General features: G+C 42.1%; 1 protein-coding gene across 2 annotated transcripts in view; it reads left to right on the forward strand.

The window, feature by feature from the left end:
* TEC (tec protein tyrosine kinase) overlaps positions 1-17,098 on the forward strand; it is a 143,917-nt gene that overhangs the window by 1,971 nt on the left and 124,848 nt on the right. The window lies entirely within an intron of this gene.

A 17,098-nucleotide genomic window follows, 5' to 3' on the forward strand; every position in this document is an offset into this window, starting at 1 on the left:
TCTGGCCACTTTTTGCTTTCGGGGAAGAATTGCTGGTCTCTCTGCCTTCCTCTGTGTATGCAGAATGCTGGCAGCCTGGGCCTTGGGCCTCCAGGCACACCTCTGTCTACAGGTTCCTCCAGGTTGACCTGGTTGGTGCCTCCCTTCCCCAGCCCAGCTCTTCCAGCTCCTTGGTTTCCACCCGACTCCACCCCTTCGTGGGATCCCCCTCCTAGGAAGAATCATCTTATTATTCAGGGCAGGGAGACTTGGTCCACAGAGTTGACAGGGCTGTTGATCCTCAGCCTGGTGCACAGATGCTCAGTAACTATCTGTTGATGACAGTGTCACTTGCTTCAGAGCCCTTACTGTGCTCTCCTATTATCCAGTCTACACAGGCAAAGTGGAGTAACTGAAGTTGAACCCAGATCAACCGCTGTGGAGGCTAGCCGCCTTGGTTGGATTAGGGTCATAAATTGGGCATTGGAGTCTGTTAGAAAGGAGTGAAATTGGTCCATGGTCACTGCCAGTTCTAAAATTACCCTGTCCCAGGTGATTATGCCGTGAGAATAGCTTTGTTAAAAAGAACCCCAGAGGAGAGAAGCTTAGTAGTTGGCTTCACCTCCAAACTTGCCTCCACCTGGACTTGCCTTTGCATCTCTGCCCTAGCTCAACCTGTCCTTCCTTGGATTGGATTATAACTATTAACTTTCCCACTATATTTGACTGCTCAGAGCTCAGATGATCACAGCTACATGGTGTAGATGTAGAAAGTGACATTTTCTTTTCTTTTTATATTATTATTTATTTATTTTTGGTTGCATCAGGTCTTAGTTGTGGCATGCGGGATCTTCCTTGCAGCATGTGGGCTTCTCTCTAGTTGTGGTGCGCAAGCTCCAGGGCGCTTGGGCTCTGTAGTTGTGGCATGCGGGTTCCAGAGCACGTGGGCTCTGCAGTTTGCGGCACACGAGCTCAGTGGTTGTGGCATGTGGGCTTAGTTGTCCCGTGACATGTGGGATCTTAGTTCCCTGACCAGGGATCGAACTCGAGTCCCCTGCATTGGAAGGCGGATTCTTTACCACTGGACCACCTGGGAAGTCTCTGACATTTTTTTGTTTGTTTGTTTAGGGAAAACAAGGATGGAATTTTCCCAAATTGTTATTAGGGAAACAAAGCAAAAGCAAAAAAAAAAAAGAGAAAGGGCATAGAAGTCAATATGATTTTTGTTTTGTTCTTTTCTTTTCTTCTTCTTTTTTTTTTTTTTAGTTTTAAACCTTTAATCCAAGTTGCATTTTTCCCTCTCCAGAAGCAAACACTTGTGATTCTTCGAGTTGGTTATTTTGGTATTTATTGCTTGTAAGTGATACTTGTAATTTTTCAGTTTGAAGCATTATCTGTTGACTTCCTGCTGTGGAAGATGATGACTTGGCTCTCTTCTTCTAACCCCCAGCCTAACCACAGCTTCCCTATTTTCCCATCCTTGCAATAGTTAAACAGTAATTTTGGTTAGATCAATATTCATAGTCAAGCCAAGTGCAACTTTTTCTTTTCCTCGGAGTCAGTAATTGCTTTGTTTGTTCACTGGCTTAGTTTTTTATGTACTCATCATTAATTCAACCCAAAACTTTTGACCAGTTTTCTAATTCTTACCTCAGATGAGTCAGGTATTCTGTCAATTTCATTTTCCCCAAAGAAACTGTCCCTGAGCCTCCTGGCTTGCTCTAGTCTGGACTGGTTGCCCTCTACACATGGGGCATAGATGTCACCCTGAGGACCTCCCTTTGTCATCCTGGGGGGAATCTCCATCATTTCTCTCTGTATTGGATCTCCTGTTACCTGTAGTACATGCCTTTCTCTTTCTTGTAGACTCCTTTTTTTTTTGATATAGCCCATTCTCAAGGAATTTTCTGGTAAAGGATGCACAGGATGTCTGTTTTCCTTCCTATTTATTTTATCTATTCATATTTTTTCTATTCATTTTTCTTTTTTTAAAAAATCATCCTTTTTGTTTATTTATTTATTTATTTATTGCTGCATCGGGTCTTAGTTGTGGCACATGGGATTTTTCGTTGCGGCACATGGGCTTCTCTCTAGTTGTGGAGCTTGGGCTTCTCTAGTTGTGATGCGCGGGCTCCAGAGCGTGTAGGCTCTGTAGTTTGCAGCACGTGGGCTCTCTAGCTGTGGCTTGCGGGCTTAGTTGCCCCGTGGCATGTGGGACCTTAGTTCCCCGACCAAGGATCAAACCTGCGTCCCCTGAATTGGAAGACGGATTCTTAATCACTGGACCACCAGGGAAGTCCCTCATTTTTCAGTAAGTGCCTGAAAATATCTGTTTTCCACAACAATTGATAGTTTGTCTGAGTGTAGACTTCTAGGATGGAAAATTTGAAGGCATTGTTCCATCACCTTCTAGCTTGTGTTGCTGTTGAGAAATTCAGAATTGTTCTGATTCCTTAATTTTTGCCTGTAACCTGTCTACAGGTTACAAACCTGCTGTGTCCTTTGTGGAAGTTTGTAGAATTTTCTCTTGGCCTCCACAATCTTGGAGTTTTCATGATGTGTGCTGTGGTATGGGTCTGTTTTCATCCATTGTGCTGGGTTCTTTCAATCCAGAAATCTACATCTTTCAGTTTGGGAAATTTTCTTGAGTTATCTCATTGATAATTTCCTCCTCTCTATTTTGTGATGTCTCTTTCAGAAACTTATTGTTCAGATTCTAGATATTTTGGGCTGTATACTAGATATTTTCTTACCTGGAAAGTTTTTTCCTTTGTGCATAGACTCAGTTTCCCCAAGTTGCTATTGTCTGTTTATTTGTTTAGTTCTCTACATTTCATTTTAGAGGCTTTCCTTGTATTTCTGATACCCTAGGTTGTCTACTCACATCTGAGTGGAGGATTAAAAAGCTTGTTGGCTGGGAACTTAACTGTTGGGTGATTTGTCTGAGTCTTTTTTTTTTTTTTTAATTTTTATTTATTTATTTATTTGGCTGTGTTGGGCCTTCGTTTCTGTGCGAGGGCTTTCTCTAGTTGCGGCAAGCGGGGGCCACTCTTCATCGCGGTGCACGGGCCTCTCACTATCGTGGCCTCTCTTGTTGCGGAGCACAGGCTCCAGATGCGCAGGCTCAGTAGTTGTGGCTCACGGGCCTAGTTGCTCCGCGGCATGTGGGATCCTCCCGGACCAGGGCTCGAACCCGTGTCCCCTGCATTGGCAGGCAGATTCTCAACCACTGCGCCACCAGGGAAGCCCCGGCTGAGTCTTTTATTTGGGGAAATTTTGATGTTAGTACCTCTTGGGCTGGTGAGGGTCCTCAGAAAAAGCTCTTCCAGTCTTTTTCCTGGGTGGTGGGAAGAGCCTGGCTGCCAGTGATCTGGGAACGAGGTAGAGAAGAAGGCTGAATGTCTCAGCATCTGCATGTTCATATAACCTCTCCACGGTATTTCCAGTAAAACACCTGAGCTGTGCCTGCCATACTCCAATCCAGAGACTTTCTCTTTTTCACCCTCTCTGGGGTAGTTATATGTTCATATAATTCCTCTTGGGGAGGGAGTAGGGAAGAAACTCCAGGTGTTTTTGCTGGGGTAGAGAAGGGGCCATCACCTAACTGCTCAGAGTGGCTGGAGGGACCTGGGAGATCCAGGTGCTTTCCAAGGAGGCTTTCAATTTTTATTTTATTTTAGATCAGCCCCCGTCCCCCCACTCCCCACAGAGAGTCCAATTGCCTTTAATTATTTAGCATTTCGAGATTCCGTGGTATAAATCAGGTTGTTTCTTGGCTTCCCCTCACCCCACCTAAATGTTTTTACTGTTGTCTCTTCTTTCATTCTCCCCATCCTTGTGGGTTTATCCCTTTACTGTCATTTTATTGGGCTTTCAGGAGGGAGAGAAAGTAGAGAGTTTTGTTTCATTTTGTTCTTTACTACTCCTTAGTGCCTGGAGTATAGCTTTCTTAACCAACCTCTGCTGAGAGACTAGTGTGGTTCAGCCATGGCAGTTTGCTGCCATTTTCCCTGCCTTTACCCAGCAGAGTTGGGGCCCCCGATTCCTTCCTATACTACTCTAAGCATCCACTACCAATTCATTACAGTGGTCTTGGGAGGCAGAACCTCTCTGCAGCCCTAGCCTGATGCTATATAGCTTGCTGGTCGTAGAGCCCTGGTTTCCACTTCTCAAATTCACCTCGTCTGGGAGGACTCATTCTGTCACTTTGGCCTCTGAACGTTTTACCTTTCCGTGAAGCTCAGCTTCTGTAAATCTAATGTTTTAGGCTGAACGGTGGGCCTGGTGTCATTGGTGGCCATGTGGCCCCAATGGAAATTATCGTTATTTCCTTCTGGAGGCGTTTATCACACAGTTGCCTTCCCAGCAGCAGAATCCTCTCTTCCCATTTCAAAGCTCATGCCTTTCTTGGAGTGTGCACCAAGTTCCTGTTTCTGGCTGGGCTGAGCAGAGATGACTGACCTACCCTGCTCCTTGTGGATGATCACAACTTTCCAACCCTGTTTAACCAGTTGAGTCATTCTTCAGGCTTCCTTAATGCAGTGTGACCTTCCAGCTTTCTATCTCAGTAGCCTGACAACATCAGCATGACTTTCTGCTTCTACACAGAGGAATGGTGGCAAGAGTCAGCTTCCGCTGAAGTAGGAAGAGTGTTGTTTCCACACCATCTTATCTGGCCAGAAAAAGCAAAGCTCTATACTCTCATGATGGCAGCTATGCATTGGGAATCCAGAAAATACCAGTGCTGGCAATTGCTACAGTGGAGCAGATACAGTAGTCATTCTGAAGGAGGACAGCGCAGGATAGATGGTTAGAAAACACTTATTCAGCTGGACCTACCGGGTACCATTATGAACAACAGTTTGGCCAGTGGGAATATCTGCAGTGCTCATTCCTCCCTCTGTGCTTCCACAGGCATCCTTCCCTTTTCTAAAGAGAACCTTTGAAGTCATTGCAACCTCTTTTTCCAAGCAGTATAGTTTTTCTCTAATGTGCTAAGTAATTCACGTAAGTTCTTTTTGTCTTCTCAGCTGAATTGTGAACTCTTCCAGGGAAGAGCACATGCCTAGTAAATACTAGATCATTGTACCAGATGAATTTTCCAGATAGTTGTGGACAGTTGGCAGTTAAAAAAAAAAAAAAAAGTATATATATATATATATGGTCATAATTATCCAAGTTGTATCCAGTAGTCTAAATTCACTAAATTCTTTTTAAAATTTTGTTTATTATTATTTTTTAAAATTTATTTGTTTATTTTTGGCTGCATTGGGTCTTCGTTGTTGCGTGCGGGCTTTTCTCTAGTTGTGGCGAGTGGGGGCTACTCTTCGTTGCGGTGCGCGGGCTTCTCATTGCGGTGGCTTCTCCTGTTGCAGAGCACGGGCTCTAGGCACCCGGGCTTCAGTAGTTGTGGCACACAGGCTCAGCAGTTGTGGCTCGCGAGCTCTAGAGCGCAGGCTCAGTAGTTTTGGCGCACGGGCTTAGTTGCTCCGTGGCATGTGGGATCTTCCCAGACCAGGGTTCGAACCCATGTCCCCTGCATTGGCAGGTGGATTCTTAACCACTGTGCCACCAGAGAAGCCCTAAATTCACTAAATTCTTGATTAGGCTTTCACTTCTCTTTGGCTGTATAGACTGAAACCATAGAGTATTATGAAATTTAAGTGTTCCCAAGTGTATTGTTTTTCATATTATTTAGAAATAATCCTCACTGAAAACATCCTTGAAAGGACAACATTAATTGTAATTATTATTATTGTTATTTTTCACCCATATATTTCTTCTTAGCATAGTCTTGTGATTGTCTTGATTTTTATGGCTAAGAAGAGTGGATTTGGAAGAGGGAGGGAGGTGTGTGCAGATTAGTTTTCTAGTCTGCTAAGTGTTACATTTCTAAAAGAGGAAGATGTCTTTGAATTTCAGCAATATTAGATATATTTTTCCTTTCGTAACTACATGCCATTTATTTTTTAAGGTTGAGAGCTTTGGAAATGCTTAGCTATAGAGTATCAAAATGAAAGACTTTAAATTGTCATATACTACATGAAATGCTTATAAAGTAGAACTCCTCATCAAATATCCTACTCCCTGTACCTTTAAGTTTTTTGAAGTTCTAGCCTGATTTAACGGGGAAAACTTTTCATGTCTTCTCTTTATCCTGAAAAGAGTTCCAGCAGTGTCTTTCTGTTAGCTATTTCCTTAGAAACTGTGATGTCCTCATGTATCTCCCAGTATTAGGTTTCAACCACAACTTGTGAGAGCTCCACATGACTACCCTCAAAAATAAATCGTGGGTTTTTTTCCCTACAAAGTAGTGATTTCAAAGTTTATTTTTCTGCAAATATAATTTAAGCATGCAGTAAAATTAGTTTTTACCATTGGGGTTATTTTTGTTTCACAGAAGGCAGTTGGCTTTCTTTTTTTATTTTCCTGCTTTGAGTGCTAAAAATGCTTGATCCTTTAACCATGCAGAGAAACAGAAATACAATTTAACTGAGTTATGAATGCTGTTATATATGTAAATTTATTAATGCTTTTTACTTTTTTTCTTTTTTAAGTATTGTCAACTTATTTGTCACATATTTAAACCAGTTATAGAAGCACTGCATTAAATAATTCTTGTTCATAGGTTCTGGAATCATAGCTGGAGGTTTTCGGGGCTCAGAGCTGGTGATGCAACCCCCTTTCCTCCCCCAGACAAAGGATAGAACTCTGCCTGCCACTGCAATTCCCCAGCTCTCAGTGTGCTCTTTGGACTCTCCCTGCCATCATTAAAAAAAAAAGTCATTTTACAGAAATTTATTTATTCTTTGTTAAAAAATTGAAACAATACTGAAGCTTACAAAAAAGAGATTAAAGATGACCCCAAAACTATTCCAGAGAGGCTCTTGGTGAACCCCCTCTCCATCATCTTTATCATCATTTGACTTTCTACAAATCTTTAGCACCTTTCTAGAAGATAATTAACCTAAGGAGCATTATGTGCAACCGTTTATGTAACTCCAAATTCTATAATGTTTATATCTATATAATCTTTATATAAATATATATATATACACACGTATATACACATACACACACACATATATATATATATATATACACACACACACACTTTATGAGGTTATAATTAGTTCAGGCATAATGTTCTTTGGTAACAATATTCCAAATAGACATTTTCTTGTAAAAAAAATTGCCATTTTTAATAGCTTGGTGACAGTCTGTCATGTTAATATACAATGGTATTTTGAACCACTCCCCAGTTGTTGGACATATGTTTTTTTGTTTGTTTGTTTTTGTTTTTAAGTAAGTAGTGTTGCTATATGTTTTTCCCTTTTGGGGATTGTTTCCTTGGGAAATATTTTTCAAAATACCACTCTGGGATTAAAGGATTTCTTGTTTCTGTTAATGTCAGAAGGACACAAAATAATAATTTGAAAAATTATGGCTATATAAAGTTATATAAAGTTTCCATTACCTCTTTTTTGACCTTTTGGATCCACAGTATCTCCTTTATGTGAAGACATAAGGTTTATTTGGAGTTACTGAGGCCATGCCATGTATCTGACCAGTTGTAGGTCAGATAATAAAGCCCGAGTAACCTGACAGTTTCATTTGCAGAGGCTGTGTTCTTTTGATAAATGTCTATAGCCTCATTTTATTTTGTTGGATGTGTGATAGGAAAAGTTTCCAGGGATCAGTAACAAAATGTGGAGAAATTGTTATGGTATCTGTGAAACTACATTTGCCCTTAGTACCTGGTCTAGGGTTCATGACCCTTTCTGTAAGCAGGGGAAGGCATTATGCGTTCAATAGGGAATATCAACTCTCCCACCCATTTCCCCATTCCTGGACTGCATGAGGAAGTAGGAGGGGCAGGGCAACCAGTAACTGGAGAGAATTTTGCAGTAATGTAGTTTCTTGATAAAGAACTAGAGCAGAGTGAAATTCCTATTCAGGTTTTCCCCCTGACATCTTTCTGACTAATGTTTAAAGCCTGGGCTAGATTTTTAAGTTAGCTATTGAGTGGTATTGTGTTCCCATGCCTTAGGTTTTCCATCTATTAAACAAAGCATAATGACACCTAATTAACAGTCCACTTCAGAACGATTCATGGCCTAATGCTTGTAAAGGACTTTGAGCTTTTCCTAGAGTGTTTTATATACATTCATGAGTAATGAGATGGCTTGCTCTATTTAGCAAAGGGCATCTATATTATGCCCATTTTATAGATGAGAAAAGTGAGCCTCACAGAGGATAATGGCTTGTTGAGAATCAGACGGAAGATTTAATGTAATGTCTGTGGAATTTTTCTTGGACTTTGTGGAACAAGTGGAATCTAAAATAAATTCTGCACAAGTGTATGTGTTGGGGAAATGGATTTTACAGTTTTTAAACAGATAAAACCTTTTGGGGGGATAGGTTACTCCTTTGTAAGGAGGAATCATGTTTGACAAATTCACTAGAGTTCTTGAAGAACTTTAAATGATTATGGAAGCTAGGGATAAACTGTGATTTTCCAAGTGTTTTTGAAAAGACTCCACACAAAGGCTATTAAATAAATTGAGTCAGTGGGAGGCTGGGAGAAATGTTTTTAAAAGTCAGGAATAGGGAGGGGACTGGAAGACAGAACAAAGGTTTAGCATAGATGGGCATTTCTCAGGTTACAAACGTGAGTAAACTATTTATTACTATTTTTAAAATAAAACATGTAGAAGAGGGAGTACACAGTGTAAACTCCAAGTTTACAGTCAACACAAACCTTTTGGGACATTAAAAAGCAAATTGCTGGTCTCAAGTTTATGCAAAATGGCAGGGAAGAGGTAAAGAATGCATTTAGGTAAAATGAATCCATCTGTACATGCAGATGGACGTTCTGGTTTTTACTCAAGAAAGAGATTCAGATATTACTATAAACTCTTAACTGAAGACATTGATTCAGTGTAGGATTTGGAACAAAAAAGCTAGTTAAATCTTAGCTGTTGTTACACACAATTCAGAAATGCCACCTTACCCATTTTCATGATTCTTCAACATCTAAGATAGTTTCATCAATGTACCTTAAAAACATAATGCACTTAGAAAAAAGCCAACATATTAATCAGCAGCATAGAGGATTGAGTAAAGTAGACTCCTGTCCAACTCTTTGGTCTAGAAAGATAAATGCTGAGGAGACATGTGGGCAGGGTGTGCCCTCTTATACCATGGCAACCTGAGCTCCATGGTACAGGGAGACCATTCATTTGCACCTTCTTTATTACCAAATAATGCCCCAGTGGCCCCCAATAGTTAGTTGAGCACATAAGATGTGCTAGGCTCCATGCTAAACTCTTTACATTGGATTATCTCATTTAATCCTCCCAACAACCCTATAAAGTGGGCAAGATTATTTTAAGCATTTTACAGATGAGGAGCCTGAGGCTCAGGGAGATTCAGGGGAATTTGGTTAGATGGTGGAGCCAGAGTTCAGAACAATACAGTCCGACTCCAGAGTGTACTCTGATAGCTCTCCTGAGCTATCCACACTGAACTACCCTCTTCCCCTCTCCTTCTGTTATTTTCCTTCTTGGTCAACAGAGTTGGACAACCTAGAAGAAAACATGAAGGTCTGCTTCAAACAAAACCAAAAGCAACCAGTTCTTCTGGGTATCATTCCATCCTCCTTAGTACTATGGATCCTAAGGTGTCTTCAGAGCAGCACTGGTGAATAGCAATATTCTGTGAGCCAGACATGTAATTTAAAAGTTTCTAGTTGCCACATTAAAAAAAAGCAAAACGCAACAAGTGAAATTAATCGTAATAGTATATTTTGTGTAGCCCAATATTTAAAAAATATTATAATTTCACCACGTAATCATATAAAAATTATTAATGAGATACCAGAAACAACTCAGGAGCTTGATATGCACGATACAATACAGTATAATACAATGCAATACAATGCAATTCAATAGAATATCTTATGCAGTGCAGTGGATAAAGTAAAATGTAGTCCTACCAAACAAAGTTAATGGAAACATATTTACACCACTTCAGTTTTAAATTTTAAATTAAAATTAATTAAAATGAAATAAAATAAAAAAAATTAGTCCTCAGTTGTACTAGCCACATATCAAATGCTTAATAGCTATTTGTGATGAGTGGCTACCATATTGAATGGAGCAGCTCCATAGCAAGTTATTCGCTGTCTCCAAAGGCCTGGGGACTCCCAGATTCTCCATCCCCACCCTATCCCTTGACCCCTCTCAGCCCCCATGTCATCTTCCCTGACTACCATGTACAGTTGTGCAGGTTATACACTGCAAAACTCTGGGATGTCATTCACATGGAAGATCTAGTAGATTTGTTTACTGTGACAGTTTTTTGGAAGATGGAAGTAAACTTTCTAAAGGAAGAGACACTTTTTCCTAGTTCATGCAAAGGCATTTTTTTTGAGGGGGAGGAGGCTGTGACTGGAGTCCTTTTATACCTTCCTAGCATTCCAGCAGTTGGCCCCAGGCATCATTCTCTTGTACGCTCAGCACTTTTCCAGTGCCTACAGCCTATGGCTGAAAGTAAGGAAGCAGATTCAGTCAACTTCTCCTCCCCGCAAAATAATGTCATGAAGCCATAGTCATTTTTCATGGTAGGTTACCTTGGAGCCATGTGTCTTATTCATAATTGTATCCCCAGTGCTTGGCACATAATAGGTACTCAACACATTTATTGATTTGAATTGTCATCTTAGAGTTCATTCAGGGCCCCTGTATTGTATTCTGAGTTGAGCTTAATGAATCTTGACCCAGGGCTGATTTATCCAAGTGCTGACTTGGCTCTCTCTTTCACCGAGTCACAGCTCACTCTTCAAGCTCACCCTTGTTCTAAATAATAATTGTCATGATTGTTATTATTACTAATAATAGCTACCATTTATTGATCACTTTTTGTCAAGCATTGTGCTTAGCAGTTTATGTGCATTATATCATTTAATCTTTCCAAACAGCTCTAGAAGGTAGGTACTATTCTATTTTATAAGGAGGAAACTGAGGCGCTGAAAAATTAAGTAATTTACCTGAGGTCACCCAGCTAGTAAGTGTCAAAGCTGAAATTTAAAACCAGTTCTGTCTGACTTCAAAGCCCTTCTGTGCTTAAGCAACAAGACTGGGCTTCTTTTTTGGTATCTGGGGCCTGACTGACAAGTGACCACGCTGTCTATAGTAGACTTATTATTTGTTTGCCCAGACTTCCTTCCTCTGGGGAACATCTCTGTCCACAATCCATGTGGTTTGGGTGGGGTTGACACCAATGCCAGGGATGGTCATGTGACTCAGCTTTGGCCAATCTGAGAAGTGCCTTGTTCATCTGACCAAGTGATTGGTTCAGGGGTGAGCACATGACCCAGGCTCACTCAAATCAGGCTCCTTTTCTGCTCCAGTTTAGGAAAGGAGTCATTCTTTTCCTCTGGGATTTTTTGGCTGCTGGAGTGATATAGCCTAGAGCTCCTGGTGGCTATCTTTCCACTATATGGAGGAAGTTATATGAAGTAGGACAGAATGAACGAGGCTGGCATGCAGTGAGAAGTAGCACTGAGTGGCGGTGAGAGCACAGACAGCATCGTTTGAACCCCAGGATTCAGATGTGTCTGAAGCTTCCGGGACTTCTTGGTTATGTGAGCTAATACATTCCTTTTGCTGTTGTTGTGTGCCTAAATCTAGTTATTTGCAATTGAAAACCCTGCCTAATAGACAGACTTTTCAGAAGATATTTTTGTCTTGCATTCCCCATTGCCATTCTCTGTCTATCGTTTGGATGAGCTCACTAGATCTTGGGCCTTGGTGCCTACTGTTGTCTGCCCCGTGCCTGGAGATCTTTTTTTTTTTTTTTAATTTTTATTTATTTATTTATTTATTTATTTATGGCTGTGTTGGGTCTTCGTTTCTATGTGAGGGCTTTCTCTAGTTGCGGCAAGTGGGGGCCACTCTTCATCGCGGTGCGCGGGCCTCTCACTATCGCGGCCTCTCTTGTTGCGGAGCACGGGCTCCAGACGCGCAGGCTCAGTAGTTGTGGCTCACGGGCCTAGTTGCTCCGCGGCATGTGGGATCTTCCCAAACCAGGGCTCGAACCCGTGTCCCCTGCATTGGCAGGCAGATTCTCAACCACTGCGACACCAGGGAAGCCCCGATCTTTGATCCCTGTAAACTCTGTACATGTTCAGCTTGCTTCTTCCCTTTCTGGTCTATGAGCCCTGCCCTAGTGAAGGGAGATACCACACCCAACCCAATCCCTCCCTGATACTCCCCCCAACACTCTACCCCCATGGCATAGCCCACTCATAGGGATAAGGATTGTGCCATGAGTGGAACACTAGGGAAATCTGTTCTTTGCAGACATTAGAAAAATTACTCATCAACGTACTTTTGAATGTTGATCAAAGACTGTTGAATTCTTAACTCATCTGGCCCCTGACACTGTCTGGGATCTCAGCCAGTTTAGGTTAAGGCATCGCCTCTTATCCCCAGTTTCCTTGGCTCCCAGCCTTTCTGGTCAGCTGTCTTCTTATGTACTCTCAACTGCCCTGTGATTCTGAGCTTCCATCCTTCTACTGGCTTCCTTCCCAAGTCTTTCCGGTGGCCCTCTGAGGGCATTGTTCCATTGTGAATCAGCATTCCCACACCCCAGCCATCTCACAGAGTGAAAACACTCCCGTTTCTGCAGCTCTCTCTGCTGTAGCCTTCTCTTGGCTTCCCTTTGCTGCTTCCAGGTCATGCCACAACCCTTTCTCCTTTAGCGTTCAAGCCATTCATGCAAATACCCTTCTGGTTTCTCCTTTTGTCACCAACCTGTTGGTCATTCTGCTTGATAGACTCACCTGGTTCATGGTCTTCTCTTCCAGCTCTGCCATCTCTGCATTCATACGTACAACTAACTTTCTGTATCTGTGATAAGTTGTGCAGTAGCCTTGAGGTAGTTAAAAGGAGTAGCTAATTGTGGCTAGAGTGGGATATAAGGGAGACTTCATAAAAGAGATTACCTATGATCAGGACCTTAAAAAATGAGTAGGATTTCAACAGGTGCTCTTCTAGGCGGAGAGAACAACTCAAACAAAGGCATGGGGATGTGAAAATATTTAGTTGCTTGAGCTCTTGGAAATAAATGGTAGGATGGGAAGAGGGAACCCAGATGGGATTTGACATGATTATATGTACTTAAGATTAAGGAATAACCCTAAGGAGGATCCAGCGTGGAGAATGCAAGCGAAGGACCAGCCTTTATTATTTTTTATCTATAGTTTTTTAAAAAATTAGTTTATTTTTGGCTGCGCTGGGTCTTCGTTGCTGCACGCGGGTTTTCTCTAGTTGCGGCGAGCAAGGGCTACACTTCGTTGTGGTGCACAGGCTTCTCATTGCAGTGGCTTCTCTTGTTGCGGAGCACGGGCTCTAGGCGCGTGGGCTCGGTAGTTGTGGCATGCGGGCTTCAGTAGTTGTGGTTCGCGGGCTCTAGAGCACAGTCTCAGTAGTTGTGGCGCACAGGCTTAGTTGCTCTGCAGCATGTGGGATCTTCCCGGACCAGGGCTCAAACCTGTGTTCCCTGCATTGGCAGACAGATTCTTAACCACTGCGCCACCAGGGAAGTCCCCACCGGCCTTTATTATTAAAGGGAGAAGTACTTTGAAGTTTTCAGGCATAGGAGGATATTGTAAATTACAAGACTGAAACTCCGTTGGGTTGATTATAAAAAGGAGAAGAGGAGTAATTAAAGCAGTTGAAGGAAGTCCATAATAAGACTGAGGATGAAGAGAGAAGGGATAGTGGAAGAAAAGGTGGGAGGATTTGCAGAGCATACTGGTTATGAGGGTGCAGGGAGCAGGGCAGAGAAACCAGGCAGGACATCTGCTGCTTAGGAGATGGGAGAGATTGAGGCCCTGCCTGGTGACAGGTGATTTGAAAGTGTAGGATGCTGGGGGAAAACAGCTGCATACTAGATGTGAATCAAAGTAGTTGGCCTTTTAATTACCTTATGTATAAAGAGTAAGATGTTTATTTCATGACGGTAAAAATGACTTAAATTATGTAAGCTTGGGAATTCCCTCGTGGTCCAGTGGTTAGGATTCTGCGCTTTCACTGCCGAGGGCCCAGGTTTAGTCCCTGGTTGGGGAACTAAGATCCTGCAAGCCATGTGGCATGGCTAAAAAAAAAAAAAAAAAAAGTAAGCTTAAGATGTTTCTCAAACTGTTCTATAGAATACTACAACTCTGGGAGATGTTAATCAGGTTCAAGGGAAATAGAATGAGTTCTATGATCAAATAAGGTTGGGAAATACTGCATTCTATATGATTCACAGAGCCTATTCACGTATTAAAGGTTTTGAGAAATGCACACAAGGAACCAGTTTGACATTTAACCCAGATTTCCCCAAATATATTTGTTTATTCAGCAAGCATGCAGTAAACACATACTATGATAGTATAATTTGGCCACTGTGCTGGCCACTGGTCCTGCAGTAGAGAATAAAATCAGCCCGTGTCCCTGCCCTTGTGAGATTATGGTCTGGTGTAATCTAACAGGTTTTGAGTGTTCTGGAACAGCTTGGGAAGCTTTGAGGTAACGTGTTTAGATATTCTTGTTTGTGGTCTGCAATGGAGCAGAGCAGATTATCTGCCAGCCTGTCTCTCTGCATCCCTGTCTCTGCATTACGCCAATACCTCCACTTCTTCTCAGAATGTTTCCTGCAGCTCCTGCCTTGGGGATGGACAGAGCTGATGACAAGGTAACTTTCAGGTCTGGGACATTGGTGACTTGCCCGAGGTCACCCAGCTAGTTAGTGGCAGAACCAGAGCCAGAACCCAGCTCTTTGGATTCTAGGTCCTATGCTCATTCCATTCTTGGTGAGAAGGGACAATTTGGAATGCCTAAAAACTGAAAACAAATTAGGTAGACTAACAGGTTGAGTGAGATACTATGGATTATGCCAGTTTCATCAATAATAGCGGGGCTGATTTAGATATCACCACCACCACCACCATCATTGCCATCACTAATGTTGAGTAATTACTGTGATCCATGTACTGTGCTAAATGCTTTATATATATTTAATTTCTACAACAACTCTGCAAAGTAGTAATTATTACCCCATTTTATAGATGAGGAGACAAGCTCAGAGAGGTGAGTGGTGTATCCATGTTTACACAGCTAGGAAGGAATAGAGCCAGGCTTCCATTCTAGGCTGGTTTTAGAGTCCACACGCTTAACTTCATTTTATATTAGGTGAGTTTATTTTTTTCTTTGCTTCTAAAATTTCCTCTCAGAATCAGTCTGTCTTTTTTCCCTCGCCATTTCAGCTTGCCTGGCTCCTTCTCTTTGTAAAAACCTGATCTCAGGGACTTCCCTGGTGGCGCAGTGGTTAAGACTCCACGCTCCCAATGCAGGGGGCCTGGGTTCGATCCCTGGTCAGGGAACTAGATCCCACATGCATGCCGCAACTAAGAGTTCCCATGCCACAACTAAGGATGCTGCAGGCTGCAACTAAGGAGCCCACTGTCCGCAACTAAGGAGCACACGTGCCGCAACCAAGACCCGGCGCAACTAAATAAATAAAATAAATATGAAAAAAAAAGCCCTGATCTCAGAAAGGATCTGATCTTTTATTTATTCCATGTCAGGTAGCATTCTTCAAGTATTTAGTGAGTACTTACTATGTGAAGGAACTATTTTAGGAGCTGAAGATCCAGTGGTGAATACACAGACTAGGTTCCTGCTCGTGTGGAACTCACAATCATTGGGGGATCACACAGTTAAAAACAATCAATAAAAATGTCACATAGTGATGAGTATCATGCAGAAAATTAAAATCCCTGTTTTAATTTAACCAGAGTGACTGGTTATCTACTTTAGATTGTGTGGTCAAGGGAAGGCCTTTTTGTGAAAGTGACATTTAGGCTGAAATATGAGTTATAAGAGGTTATTTAGAGAGTGAGCAAGAGGGAACAAGTGGAGTGATTTTCTAGGTAGAGGGAACATGGTTTGCAAAGACCTCGCCATGCTGTGAGTTTGCTGTGTGTGAAGGACAGGAAGAAGGCTGGTGTGGTTGATGCATAATGGGTCAGGGAGAGAGTGGTACTAGATGAGGTTGGACAAGTAGGTGATGTACTAAGTTAAGAGATTTTTAGTCTAAATTCAGGGAGGCCATTAGGGGGTTTAAGTAGGACTGAGGACATAAGCTGATTTATGTTTTTAAAAGTTTGTGTTGATTGATGAATGGAGAAAGGATTATAAGAAGATAAGGAAGGAAGTAGTGAGACCTAGTAGGAGGATGCTAAAGTAGTCCTGACAAGGGATGATGGTGGCTGTATCAGTTATTGCCACAGTAATGCCATGCAACAAACATCCCCATAAACTTAGTGGCATATAGGAATAAGGATTTATTTTTGCTCGAGTCAGTGGGATGGTTGGGTAGTTCTGCCGTTCTGGGCCAGGCTCCGTTGATCTTGACTGGGCTTCCCCATGTCTATGATCAGCTGTCGGTCAGGTAGGTAGCTCTGCCATATTGCCTGGTTTTCCTGATGTGTTTGGCAGGGCCAGATGGCTGTCAGCTGTCTAGTATGGCCTCGGCTGAGATGGCTGGGACAACTTTGCTCTCCTCTGTGTGTTTATGTTACATCCCTCTAGTAGGCTAGCCTGGGCTTATTCTCAGGCTGGCCCAGTCATAGTCTCATGGTGATCACAAAGAAGCAAAAAGGAAGTAGAAATGAGTAAGCAGATTTTTAAGCCTTAGCTTGTGTCAAATTTGCTACTGTCCCATTGGTCAAGGCAAGTTGCAAGAGTACATCCACAGTTAGTATAGGAGGGCGTTGCCAAAGAGCAGGGATACAGAGAGGTGTGAAAAGATGCAGAGAGGCATGAAAAATCAGGGCCATTAGTGCAATCAATCTACTGCACTAATGGGAGAAAAGCGAAGTAGAGACTTGAATATTCAAGTTTAGAATATTTTGGAGGTACAGTCTGAGGACCATGCTGATGGATTAGAATTGAGGTATGAGGGAGAGGAATGAATCAAAGATAACTCTTAGATTTTTGGCTGGGCAGCTGGGCAGATGGTGAGGCCATTTACTCAGATAGCAAAGACTAGGTAAAGAACAAATTTT

This window comes from Balaenoptera acutorostrata, chromosome 5 (assembly GCF_949987535.1).
Source record: "Balaenoptera acutorostrata chromosome 5, mBalAcu1.1, whole genome shotgun sequence".
Classification (NCBI taxonomy): Eukaryota; Metazoa; Chordata; class Mammalia; order Artiodactyla; family Balaenopteridae; genus Balaenoptera; species Balaenoptera acutorostrata.